Here is a 13129-nt window from a genome sequence, read left to right as displayed (position 1 = left end):
CTGTTTTACTGAAGGTAAAGACACTCTGTGTACACAGCTGGCCTTGGAGGAGTAAGGACAGGACACACCATCAACATAATGGAAGAGGGGCAGCGGGCAGATGAGGTTGAGGTACCCAACACTAACTGAGTGCCCAGCGGAGAGGAACATCTTTGATCCTATGGAGGACTTTGCAGCTTGTATAAAATGACACTTACTCATTAAATTATGGGGAAAATCTTGTTATGTTAGTCTTGAATAATATCCAAATTTTAAACAAGATGTAAGAAAAAATGAAGTTACTCTATATTTGTCATTTTCACCCCTTAAAATTTAAGTTTTTCCAAGTTTAAGATGTTTATGTAAAAGTGCTATGGTACCACTTTTCCAGTTTTTCAGAGTAATCTAAATTATGTCTTTATTGAAAAACATATTTATCTGGTCATTGTTAACTATTGGAATCTCTCTGGAAGGATATTCACAGGAAACAACTGATATATTTAATCACTATTTTTGGGTCCATCTGTTATTTTTAACACAGTCTGTAAAAAACGGTCCTGGCCTCTCCGGATGCCAATCTTTGGTTGCAAGGATATATCTTCTAGTAATTACTCAAAGTTAAAATGATCAATACTACTCTGTGGACGTAAGGATGGCAGGTGAAAGTTGAGACTAGATAACGCATCAGCACACAAAGCAGAGAGGCAAGGAGAACAGATGTGGTCACAGTCATCAGTAGTTCAGGAGACCAGCCCTTATAAGCTGCAGGGATGAAGCATCAAAGATGGCTCAGGACTCCCTCTGACACTGGGGAACTGAGAGCTGAAGAGTCCTCACTTAAGTGCTGTTGAATGAAAGACAATTCAGTGACAGAAATGCATAATTTTCACCCTACAGTCTGCATGAAAACAAGTTGGACAATGTGTATGTTTCTTCAAAAACAAGCTCTATGTGTTGAGAGTTCAGGAGTGGGCCACACCATCTCATTACAGTTCTGGACTTCCTCTTTAGCATCTGACAAAGCTTCTATATTTTCTTAAGACCTCCCAGAAACAAACAGGCAACACTGGAAAAAAGAAAAAAAAAAAAAAAAAAGAAGTTAAACAACGATTGGCTAAATTTGAAAGATACATAACTTTTTCACATTATACATTCCTAATGCAAGACTCCTTTCTCTGCTGTTCTCCCATTTTTCAAATAAAGCCACCCCCAGGAAGTGGTGTCAATCAGCTTAATTAAAAATACTTCCTTCATCTTTGCTACAGTACACTTTCTTCTTCTTGGCTGGCTTTTACCGAAATGAGTGATTTAACTTCTTAGAAGAGATTGCTGCTAGTGTTAACAACAGCTGATGAATATGGGACCCCTTCTCACACTTGCTCTTTGGGGACCTGTAGTGTAGTTAGGTAAACAGTGATCTCATTTTTCGTCATTGCAGTTTTACTGACATTGAAATGAAAGATGTGAGGTAGCTGTCAATTTACTTCTTCAGTTTGTTTTGGTTTTTGTGCTTTTCCTCCCAAGGAGCTCCCTCTGAGGAAACATGAAACTTTTTTTTTCTGCTTACTTATTGTCACTATAAAAGCAATACCTGCTCATTAAATAAGTGGAAAAGAATAGAAAAAAGATAAGAAGTTACTAATAATCCCCACCACTTACAAACAAACACTGTTTATATTTTCCTTGATTTTGAAACATGTTTAGGAAGTCTTTGTACATTATTTTTGTAGGTTCCAATAACTGGAAATGAGAAAGCTCCTCAAGCTGTTCTGGAAACTCGACATTCTTAAATGGTTACTTAAGCCTAAAATATTTCAGTTGAGTTAAACTTTGACCAACCCAGGTGACTAGTTTATAGGTCTTAAAACCTTGTGGAATACTTTGTATCAGCAAAGACCACACACCCCGAATTCCTGGACGGTGTCTGGTGTTTTCTTTCCCTAAGTATTTCAGACGCATTCTTCTCATTTGAAAGCTTTGCGTCTTACTCAACAACTTCTGTATCTAAACTATGTTAAAGATACATGGAAAAGAGATGACATCACAGAGCTGATTTTGTTCTTTTAGCCTTCTGTTCAGCTGAAGTTGAGCAGCGGTAATGAGTCATGCTGTCTTGTGACCAGCCGGGCACTTTTCCAATCAGAGAGACTGTTAAGATCTCTGACAACAGAACCTGTCATTGTCTGAAGAGTAGATATCAACGGTGACCTGTATGCTTGGTGATCCAGGCTTCTGTGAGTAACAAAATGCGTTCCCAGCCCTGCTGAATGACAGAACACCAGTGATGAGGTAGCACTCAGTAAAGCTGACTCATTTCCTCGTTTATAGATGAAGGGGATTGTCCAAGAAATAATCTCCCAGGTAAGTCATGGTTCCTTCAGGTAATACGTGGTGAGTCTTTTCAAAGCAAGGCTGACTGTAACACTGCCTTGTCAGTGATGAGGTCTGTGAAAAAGCAAATTTCTTTACGAAATAATGTCAGACATTAAAAGCCAGGTCCATTTTTATCCTTAACCATGGATGCATTGCTGATTTCAGACGCTACTCACAAGAAAGAATTCCCGTTGCACAATCAGGTGTACAGATGATTGAAATTTTCCCATTAATTAAAATGTGGAATCAGTGTCAACTTTCCTTTTTATTTTCCACCACGCACATTTTGTGGTGGTGCTGCAGCTGTTACCCTGGACACCTCTGGGAGATATCTGTGGGGAAGTGCTGGATACCCCCTCCATACAGCCTGTGGGATTTCCAGCCAAGTCAGGTTGACTTGAACTGACTCAGCAGGTGCTGCCATCTTGGGAAACCAGGAGACCTCCTCCTTCCTGACTTGCTGTAATCTCCTGGGCTTTACAGTCAGGCTGCCTTTACAAACACATTTTTCAAAGCCAGTTTGGAGCATATTTATTTTTTAAAGTACAAGAAGCCTGTTGGGAGAAAAACATTAAATCAGTGCAACCCTCTGAATACCACCCAAAGTCGTAACTCACTTCTTCTTAGACTAGATTTTATTTACGAGTATTTTTTTTTTTTTTTTTTGCGGTACGCGGGCCTCTCCCTGTTGTGGCCTCTCCCGTTGCGGAGCACAGGCTCCGGACGCGCAGGCTCAGCGGCCATGGCTCACGGGCCCAGCCGCTCCGCGGCATGTGGGATCCTCCCGGACCGGGGCACGAACCCGCGTCCCCGGCATCGGCAGCCGGACTCCCAACCACTGCGCCACCAGGGAAGCCCCTACGAGTATTTTTTTTTAATTGAAGTATAGTTGATTTGCAATGTTTCGGGTGTACTGCATAGTGATTCAGTTATACATCTATCTATCTACTTTTTCAGATTCTTTTCCATTATAAGTTATTACAAGATACTGAATATAGTTCCCTGCACTATACAGTGAGTCCTTGTTATTTATCTATTTTATATGTACTAGTGTGTGTCTGTTAATCCCATGAGGATTCTACAGGAGTGGAAATAGGTTCCTCTAACTAGGATTTCATTACTTTCACTCATATATAACACGTGCTTTGCCCTCTGTTACCTCTTTCCCTACTTGGTATGACTTCTTCTGAATTCTCATGGAACTTTAACAGTTGTGCCATTAATTCTTTTTGTTGTTGGGAAATCACAAATTATGAAACGTTAAACTGAGCACATTTAAAAATAACCTAGGCTTTTCTGCTGTTTGGGTAAGGCCACTTGCTTGTTTGGGGTTGCTAATGGGAATAAATGACCATGTGTGATTACTTCTAGAGCCAGCTTGTTTGCCCGGAGGAAAGAATTCATTGAACAGCCACAGACTACATTCCAGAACGTTAGCCAAGCACTTTGCAACAGGGTACCATTGGGTCATAGCAAGGCCTGCCACCACGCCTGGCAGGGCGACTCCAAATACCTGCCCATGGGACAGAGGTCTGGTTGCAGGAGGTCAGTACGGGCTCTCATGGCAAGAATTTTTATGAGTGCTTCTTTCCTCCGTTTAGTTTCCTGATAAAAGGTCATTGGAATTTTTAAGTCTCTGGAAATGCATGGGACTCTACTTTTTTTTAGAAGGTGCTTTCTATGCTTTGCAATGAGTTCTTCCACTGAACTTCGATCTAAATTCTACATTGCAGGGTGCTGATGTGAGTGTGTGTGTGGGAGGGCGGTAATTCCAAATACTTCAGGACCCGCAATAGATTTGTCACTTTGTTATTTCTCTCCTTCCTTGCTGACAGATCACAATGCTATTGTTCCGTGTTTGGAATCTGAGAATCTGCAGAGGCAGCTCATTGGCCCTCAGGGAGGATGACAATTAGCAGGGCAGGTGCAACGCTGCACCTCCCGACCTCCCAACCCCTCTTTTATCTGTTTTACAAATTGGACAACTCTGCTTTGATCTGCTTTCGTGTAAGAGTTCATCGGAGCAGGAGGAGATAAAAGTTGTCAAAGCTGAGCCCAGAAAGAGGTTGGTGCGGCCACGCGTGGTCACTCAGAAGAGAATTAGGGTTGGGGCTCAGGTAATGTGTGTGAGCTGCCTGTCTAGGTGGGCCTACTCTGGATTCTCAGGGGCTTATCTGCAGACAGCCTTGAATGGATGGTGACTGAGAGCATCGTCCTGGAGCCCAGATGCCCCGGTGCCTGTATTGGGGGATGGGGCCTCTAAGGAGGTGGTAAAGGTTAAATGCGGTCATCAGAGAGGATCCCTCATCCAATAGGGTTAGAGCCCTCAGGAGGAGACAGCAGAGAGCTTCACACCCCCCCCAACTCCCCACATTTTCTCTCTGTCTGTCTCTCTGTCTGTTTCTGTCTCTGTCTCTCTCCTCCCTGTGAAGACACAGTGAGAAGGCAGCCGTCTGCAAGCCCGGAAGAGAGCTCTCACCAGCTCTTGGCCATGACTCCAGCCTCCAGAACCATGAGAAATAAAGCCCTGTTGTTTTAGCTGCCTGGTCTGTAGGACTTGGTTATGACAGCCCGAGTTGACCTGTACACAGAGGGGCCTCTCCTTCTGAGGGGCCAGCCCTGCTTTCCCCACCTGCCCTCTGCTTGGTGGTACTCTGGGTTTTCTCACAGCCTGTGCGTTCCTGCCTCCCATCTGGATTAGAAGCTTCATCCTTAGGACTCCAGTAACAGGCCGTATCATGATTTGCACCCCTCGGGCGCTAGCCAGATACATTTCTCACTCAATAAAGTGTAATATTTGCTGATTGATTAACTAGTCTTGAGAGATGATTAGCCAAGTTGTACCTATATCTTGAAATAGTTTGTTTTTACTTTGGTTTCAGAATTGGCAAAGAAATATGGGGATACTTATGCACAAAATTTCTGGCTACTTGGTGATACGAGTGTGTTGCTTATTTTCTCCTGGAATGATCCAGATTCAGAGAGTTACCTCAGCACTGACCTTTATCTTGCATATAAACATAAAATGGGGCCCAGGACTCCAAATTCTACAAAACTCACTGTAATTTTCTTTGAATGGAGGTCGTTTTATCAATAATATTAAAATCCCATTAAATTATCTGACCCTAGACCGGGGTGCTTCATACTGTTCTCTTTCTTTATAATTATTTAATCTCTTTTTAGTAGAAAAGAGGAAAAATCCCTTGAACCAGAAATGATTTCTTTCTACTCTAACAGTATTCCTTTCTTCACTCTGGGTGAAATAAACTTAACAGAAAGGACCTGAACTCTCCACTCCAGGCCACACGATTTAATGTGATGCAGGATTTTCAATTAATGGCAATACCTTGGACTTGATCAGGAAATCAACCACGAGAACTGAAGCTGCAAGGGGTTAACACTTTTTCATTGTTTTTACAGAAAAACTATGTATGTCAAAAAATAATCCAAAGGATTTTTCATTCGCATTTCTAACCTAAAATGGCCCCATGATTAATTTAACATGCTTGATGTGCGTCATGGAATTATCAGTTACCTTTCTATTAAATTGCAAAAATCAGGGACATTTTGTTTAATCAACACTAATGTTCAGAAATGTATTATCCGTGATGTTATCTGTTCTATCTGAACTTTGCAAAGTTTTTTAAAAAACTTCTCTGCCACCATGTCATTAAATTATGACATCTGAGTGAAAAGGCCGCATCACAAGCTAGTGGCCCTGTGACTCGCCTGAGCCCCACCTGACTGATGCCATTGGCTCCATCCCAGAAGCAAAAGTGAGGAAAGCAATGCCAATTATCTCAGTGGTTTTGGCCACTGTCTTCTTCCTCAGCAACACAAAGGTGGCACAGGTGAAACGAGAGAGACAGTTGATGCTGTAAAAGTTTTGCTCAGGCTGTTGGATTTATTTAGATAATTGCTTAAAAAACTTCTGCCACGTTGACTTCATTCTTCTGAAATGACTCTGTGTCTTAATACATTTAAGATTACATTCAGCTGCAAGTTACAGAGAGTACAATTAAGAGAGGTATTTCACACTGAGGTTATATTTAACTCACATAAAAATACATACTGAGGAGGAGGGTTTGGGGCTAAAGCAGCTTCATAGTAACATCTTCAAGGATCCAGTGTCCTCCTCTCATTTCTGACCCTCCTCCCTGCCCTATAGGGTTTATTCTCATGGTTCTAGGATGCCTGCTGCCGTTTGAGGCAGCTCCATGTTCAGGTTTTTTTTTTTAAAGGGGAAGATGGTTGTTCAACAGGTATAAAGTTTCAATTATGCAAGAGAAATGAGTTCTAGAATCCGCTGTACCACACTGGGCTTATGGTCAACGATGCTGTATGGTACAATCGCAAATTTGTTAAGAGGGTAGATCTCGTGGTAAGTGTTCTTTTCACAAGAAAGAAAGCAAGCAAGAAAGAGAGAGAAGGAAGGAAAGAAAGAGAGAAAGAAAGAGAGGAAGGAAGGAAGGGGAGAAGAGAGGGAGGGGGGTAGGGGACAGCAGGAAACTTTTGGAGGTGATGGATAAGTCTATTACGTTGTTTTTGGTGACGGTTTCATAGGTGTTTGCACATGTCCAAACCCATCAAATTGTACACATTAAGTATGTGTAGATCTTTGTATATCAATTATACTTTAATAAAGCTGCTAAAAAGAAAAAGAAAAAAGGGAAGAGTCCAAAGAGTCCTTCTCCTGAAGAGTCCTTTTTTGTTTGTTTTTTACATATTTGAGAAGTATAGTCCTCCCAGGAAATTCTGCTTACCTCTCACAGTCCAGAACTTGGCCACATGTCCATGCCCAGCTACAGAGGGGCTGGAATTAGCTTTCTAGCCTCCACAGCGAGCGGGGGAAACAAAAGACAGGGATTGAAAGGCTTTTGGGTGGCAAACCCACCCCCTCTGCCATCCTGTCTCATGTTAAGAGGCATAACGGACAGTCATGGTGTGGGTTTATCTCCTCACTTTGTTGACTCTCCCCAAACAAAATTCCAATTAAAAAAATACCAATTAAACAAGGTCCTACAATATTGCGTGGAGAACTATATTCAATATCCAGTGATAAACCATAATGGAAAAGAACATAAAAAAGAATGTATATATATATATATATATATATGTATAACTGAATTGCTCTGCTGTACGGCAGAAATTAACACAACACTGTAAATCAACTATACTTCAGTTTAAAAAAAATCCCAGTTGATTTTGACCAGTTCACTGGAACTAAGAGTGACACGAAATGATTCACAGCAGGTTCCAACTCTACTGCTGTCACTCACCAGCTGTATGACCCGGGCAAGATACTTCAAGCCTATAACCCTCAGTTTCATCATCGCTGAAAACGAGCTTCCGCCCCTGGTAGATTTCTACAGGAACAGCTCTGATGTGTCACTCCTTTTGTATGAATTCCTCTTCACACTGAATCTAGGCTTCGCTCAGACCTTCTTTAGCCAGTGGGACATCAAAACACACAAAACAAGCAAACAGAACACAGTGAGCATGAGGTCAGCTGGTCTGAGGGGTGAGGTGGAGGGAAGGGGTGGCAGAGAGGAAAGACCTTCCAGGAAGAGGGGCCCAGCTTCTAGCTGTCCCAGCCGAGCCCAGCCCCTGGTCACCTGGGAGCTGACTGCAGCTGCCTGCAGAAGCCCAAGCCAGACCTGTGCAAGGTCTAAGCAAAACATCCATGGCTATGTTAAAAAAGTCAGGCATTGTTGGTTTAAGCCACCAAGTTTTGGGGCAGAAAAAATAACTGGTACACACACCAACTTTCCAGTGTTGCTGCTGGGATGAATTACAAGGGTTGTGAGGCACAAAGCGAGCACTGGAAAATACTAGTTATTATTATTGTTGTTATTTTCCATTGTACAACATAGATACATGAAAAAGCCTTGCCAGTTAGAAAAAAAATAATCTGCAGATACACTCTTAGCACCTGCATTCGGTTTGGCATTATCCTGTGTTATGGGGCTTTTCTTTAAGAAGATTATATCCTGGCTGATACATTTAAGATAAAGAAACAGTGCATTTATTACCACAGGCTATGAATACATGATAGGAGACCCAACTCTATGAACGTAACAGGTAAGTAAACATTCAAGGAATCAGTACAGGTTTTTGGAGGAAGCTTCACGGGAAAATGTATTTCTTGGTCAAGGTCTTGAGTGTAGGGAAATATTTAATAGTACTATTAATATTTGGCATTTGTTGAGAACTCCTTGAGTTCCAGGCATGACAATAAGCATTTACATGCAATTTCAGATTTAATCCTTACCATAAACTTATGAGCCAGTTTTATCCTATTCTTGTTTACTTATGAGGACCCAGAATGAGGAAGAAATTAAGAAATTCCCTGATCTGTCCAATATTTCCCCTCTGATTAGCAGTAGAGCTGGGATTTGATGCCAGCGTTGCCTGATTCCAGAGCAAATGCTCTTCTTCTTTGCAGAGGCTGGCAGAGAAATTAACTGTATTTATACCCTAAGAAAACTCATTCTGACGTTGACAGGACAGTTAATTGTTATTGCGGTCACAAGCCTACCGTGACCTACGTTCTAAAAGGTCCTAAGTAAATGTATTAACAGAAAGTTTTTTGAATGATTAAAAGACATAACGTACTGTTCTAGAGCAGAAGAATAAAACCAGCTAACACGTGTCTAGGGCTTACTCCGTGCCAGGCACTTGTCCTAGTGCTTTATGCATTTGGTACTTACTTGATTTCTTCCAACAGGAGGAGGGTACATTCTTTTACTTTCCCCACTTTAAACCAGATACAGAGATATTAAATCCATCTCCAAGTCACCTGACTGAAAAAATGGTGGGCAGGGATGGAAACCAGGATGTCAAGCTGTGTTCTGCCCACTGAGCCCAAGTCCTCTGCTAAGCGCTGTGTGAGCTCTTCCACACGGGAACTCAAACCTCGACAGAACCAAGAGGTGGACGAACGTGTACAGAGTGACAATCTCTTCTGCACATTTCAGCTTGTGCCATGCAAAGTGTCATCCCATCAAAAACTAGGACCCTGAGCTCCAGAGAATTAGTGAGCGTGGATTTCGTTAGCGAGGAAGCTGGGGTTGGAAGCAAGGCATTCTAATCTAATGGCAGACTCACCTTTTTGGGGGTCTTTTTAACATTAATTGTATTTAATAAAAGTTCTACATGAATGTAGTTTGAAGAAAGAAATTGTTCTACCAGGCTTCTTATGAAACAACAGCTATTCGCAGCCCTCCTCTCTGATATGTCCTCCTTCCCAGAGGAAACTTTTTTCAAATCTTTTCACTCTTGGGATTTCTAACATAGCTCAAAAACCACGCTAATATTGCTATTTCTTGATTTTCCAGTTCTAGGAATAATCTGTGGAATCCCCACCACGGACAATGAGAAATGACCCCTGAACATCCACTCTCCCTCATCCTTCCATAATTACACTTTTAATCTGATTTTCCTCCTCTGCTCAGCTCCTTGTTTTCTCTGCAGTTAATGGTTTTATATTTGTTTCTATTTTGCTCAGGGTTTTATGTATTTATCACGAAGTAGTCCCCAAACTCTCCTCTAGCTGGTAAGTCCTCCCTCACCATATTCACATGGTAACCGTTCTATCCCTGTTCACCCACCTCCCCAGACTCCTCTCCCAGCCAGAACCTTCTCTCTGCTCCGTTCTGCAAGAGATGCCTCCCAGGCCTCCTGCAGAAGCTGCTTCTGGAATTTTCTCTCTCCATCACTATGGGAATTCCCTTTACCTTGCTCTTGTGTTTTATCTCTATTTCTGAGATTTCAGGAAGTCCTTCTTCTTGGTTGACTTGCTCAGTTTGGTGAGCATATCTGTGTTCGCGTGCCTGGGTCAGGCGGTGCTTGCGGGTCTTGCAGAACCTCAGGGACAAGAGTGCGGCCCTTCCTGGCTGCCACTCCTGCACACTGCCAGTTCTCTTCTTGCATGCACATAGTAGGGCCGCTTTTCCTTCCCATCCTGCAAGTCGGGAGCAGCCATGATTTGCTTTATCCGTGAAACGTGTCTCTTCCAGCAGAAGCCTTAGCAGCCAGCGTGTGATTTGCTGTCTCCTTCTCCTTCCTTTGGTGTCTGGATGTGACTCAGCGTCCAGTGCTGGGTACGGAGGAAGTGAAGAGCAGAACTTTGTGGTGCTTGCCACTGAGATTTGGGGGCTCTTTGTTACCAGAGCAAAACCAAGCGCAACCTGGCTGGTCCCAGTGCAAGTCAGGAGACATGAAACCTCCAGCTGCGTTGTCTCGCAACCCCTCCAAGTTCCCTTCAGTAACACTTGGTGATTTATCTCTTTTTCAGCAGCTCCTGCAGCCAGGCAAAGGCTAAGAACTTCCTCTTTCCACTCAAGTAGGACTTGTTCTAATTTCCATTTAATCCCAGTAATCCCATTTAATCCTATTGTCTAATTTGACCCACTCTTCACACTGAGGTAGGTACAATTAATCTCATTTTACTGATGAATAAAATGAGGCTCAGAAACATTTTTTTTTTTTTTTTTTAATGGTACGCGGGCCTCTCACTGTCGCGGCCTCTCCCGTTGCGGAGCACAGGCTCCGGACGCGCAGGCTCAGCGGCCACGGCTCACGGGCCCAGGCGCCCCGCGGCATGCGGGATCTTCCCGGACCGGGGCGCGAAGCCGTGTCTCCTGCATCGGCAGGCGGACTCTCAATCACTGCGCCACCAGGGAAGCCCAAGAAACATTTTTAATGTTATACCGACAGCGGGGGGCCTGGATTTGACATCAGTTCTGAATCATGCCAAAGTACCTGGAGCATAAATTTGTAAAAATCAAGATAGCCTTTCAAGTTACGTAGAGTCTTCTATTCTTTGAAAAATTTCAAAATATAATGTAGTCCATGTAGTAGGAACATAATATCCTCTGCAAAATTCCCCTTAGCTTTGCCAAGAATTTATAGCAGAAATAAAATTGAATTTATTAAAAATAACAGTATTTAAGTGCATGTAACTGAGTCTTTTTTAAGGCATTATATGTTCATACCTTTGTATGTAGGCTTTCTAGAAACCACTTAGGATAAATACCTGATTTTGTGTTTAGAAATGTTTATACTGTATATTTCTGGTCCTCTTACTCTTAGGTTAAAATCCATTTCCAAATGATCTTTAAGAACGATTATTTTTCCCTTGCTGAGATTTCACTGAATACAGAGAAGAGGAAAGACTGAGTATATCACGAAAGGAAACACTCTATTTGCCACATTACACATTGATGAGAGCAAAGTTCCACAGATTAATTCAAGTGGGTATTTGCTGTAGTTTCCACTGTTGTAAGCCATGGGAAAGCAAACAATTCAGGTTAAAAATCCTATTTTGACATGAACTGTCTGATGAATTTTCTTGGCGCTTTACTTCCCCTGAGTATATAAAAGCCAAAGAGTATTATTTTTTCACTTTTATCTGAACAATCAAAACAGTCATTCCCCAAATCAGTAATTCAATGGGTAATACAAATACCAGTTACAGTTAACTGAATTAATATCATGATAGATTTTGCCAAAGGCTAAATTTGTAAGTCTCATGACAGCTTTCACCTAAATCTTCCAACTTGTTGAGAAAATCCCAGAAAATTGGAATCCTGGGCTAGGGATGTGTTCCTTGTTCAGAACAGTTTGGGACTCTCTTGTGGATGTTGTAAACCTTCCACAAGGTTCACTACCTTCAGGACTGTGAATTAATGACCTTTGTTTGAGGCCCAGTCTTTCGATGTTTCTTAGTCGTAGCTGGTGATTCATGGGGGGAATGTTGATTTCTGGTAAAAACAAACAAACAAAAGTTGAAGTGTGATTTTTAAGTCAGGGGCCCGACCATCTTGTGTAATGAATTCCATCCCAAAACATTTCCAAAAGAGGAATTTCCTAATTCCTTTTCATTCTATCTTTTGAATTTTAAACTGTGTGACTCAATGAAAAGAAACTAAGGTAAAAATGAAAGAAGCACATTTTGGGATTCTATATAGATGGACCACACACGCACACACAGAGGACTTCACATTCGTGCAGGAGGAAACACTTGTGAATGCAAAAATCACGGTCATTTTACTTTATTATTATTATTTTTTTGACTTGTGCAGCACTCTCGTACTTTCTTGTCAACGCGCTCGCCCACACTAGCAGCTCCCACATCTGCGGGCTGACAAAGAGCTGCTCCTCCCCAGCTGTCAGCATCTGTCTGAGCGGAACCACTGCATTTCCCGGAGGAAATCCGGATGCAGCCGCCCCTGCGCGCAGGCGTGCCCTTCGCCTCTCCCTGCTGGCCTGGCTGCACTCTTTCGGCTCCCGTTCTGCCCCCAGGCTTCCAGGCGAGGATTTCTTCCCGCCCTCCGCCAGTCTCACTGACCACTGCTGTCAACTGGCGCCTGCCTTCTTGCAGACAGGAGAGGGTCTGCTGTCATGTTCCTGATGCTGTGAGGAGAGCCCTGGGTGACAATTCGGCACTTCTGCCCCGTGTTCAGAATTTCAGCGAGTGGCCATCAGGTGACCCTCACTTTCGGACCGAGCATCCCCTCCAGCCTGACAATTTATAGCAGCGTGCACAGATGCTGTGTCCATCTGCATTAATGTCATTGGACAGGAGTCATTTCAGCCTCCACCGAGTCTTTCAGTTTTTCACTTTTGGGGAAATACACTATTAATACAATTTGTCACTATTCTCTAAGGAGCACTTATTATGCTGGGATTTTAGTATGTTTTACCAATTTAGTTGTCATAATGGCCTGCAAGTGCCTTGATTTTAAAACCTTATTTCCCGGGCCTTTTGAGAGCT

At 42.6% G+C, this 13129-nt stretch overlaps 1 long non-coding RNA gene across 1 annotated transcript; it reads left to right on the top strand.

The window, feature by feature from the left end:
* The first annotated feature begins 2186 nt into the window (after window positions 1-2186).
* On the top strand, window positions 2187-5832 carry LOC114487147 (uncharacterized). Its single transcript, XR_003681912.1, has 4 exons — window positions 2187-2340; window positions 3724-3897; window positions 4188-4417; window positions 4785-5832. It is a non-coding gene; the product is annotated as an uncharacterized lncRNA (long non-coding RNA).
* The last annotated feature ends 7297 nt before the right edge of the window (window positions 5833-13129 follow it).

This window comes from Physeter macrocephalus, chromosome 11 (assembly GCF_002837175.3).
Source record: "Physeter macrocephalus isolate SW-GA chromosome 11, ASM283717v5, whole genome shotgun sequence".
NCBI classification, from domain to species: Eukaryota; Metazoa; Chordata; class Mammalia; order Artiodactyla; family Physeteridae; genus Physeter; species Physeter macrocephalus.
The sequence above is the reverse complement of the archived record's forward strand: the minus strand, read 5'-3'. Positions and strand labels throughout refer to the sequence as shown.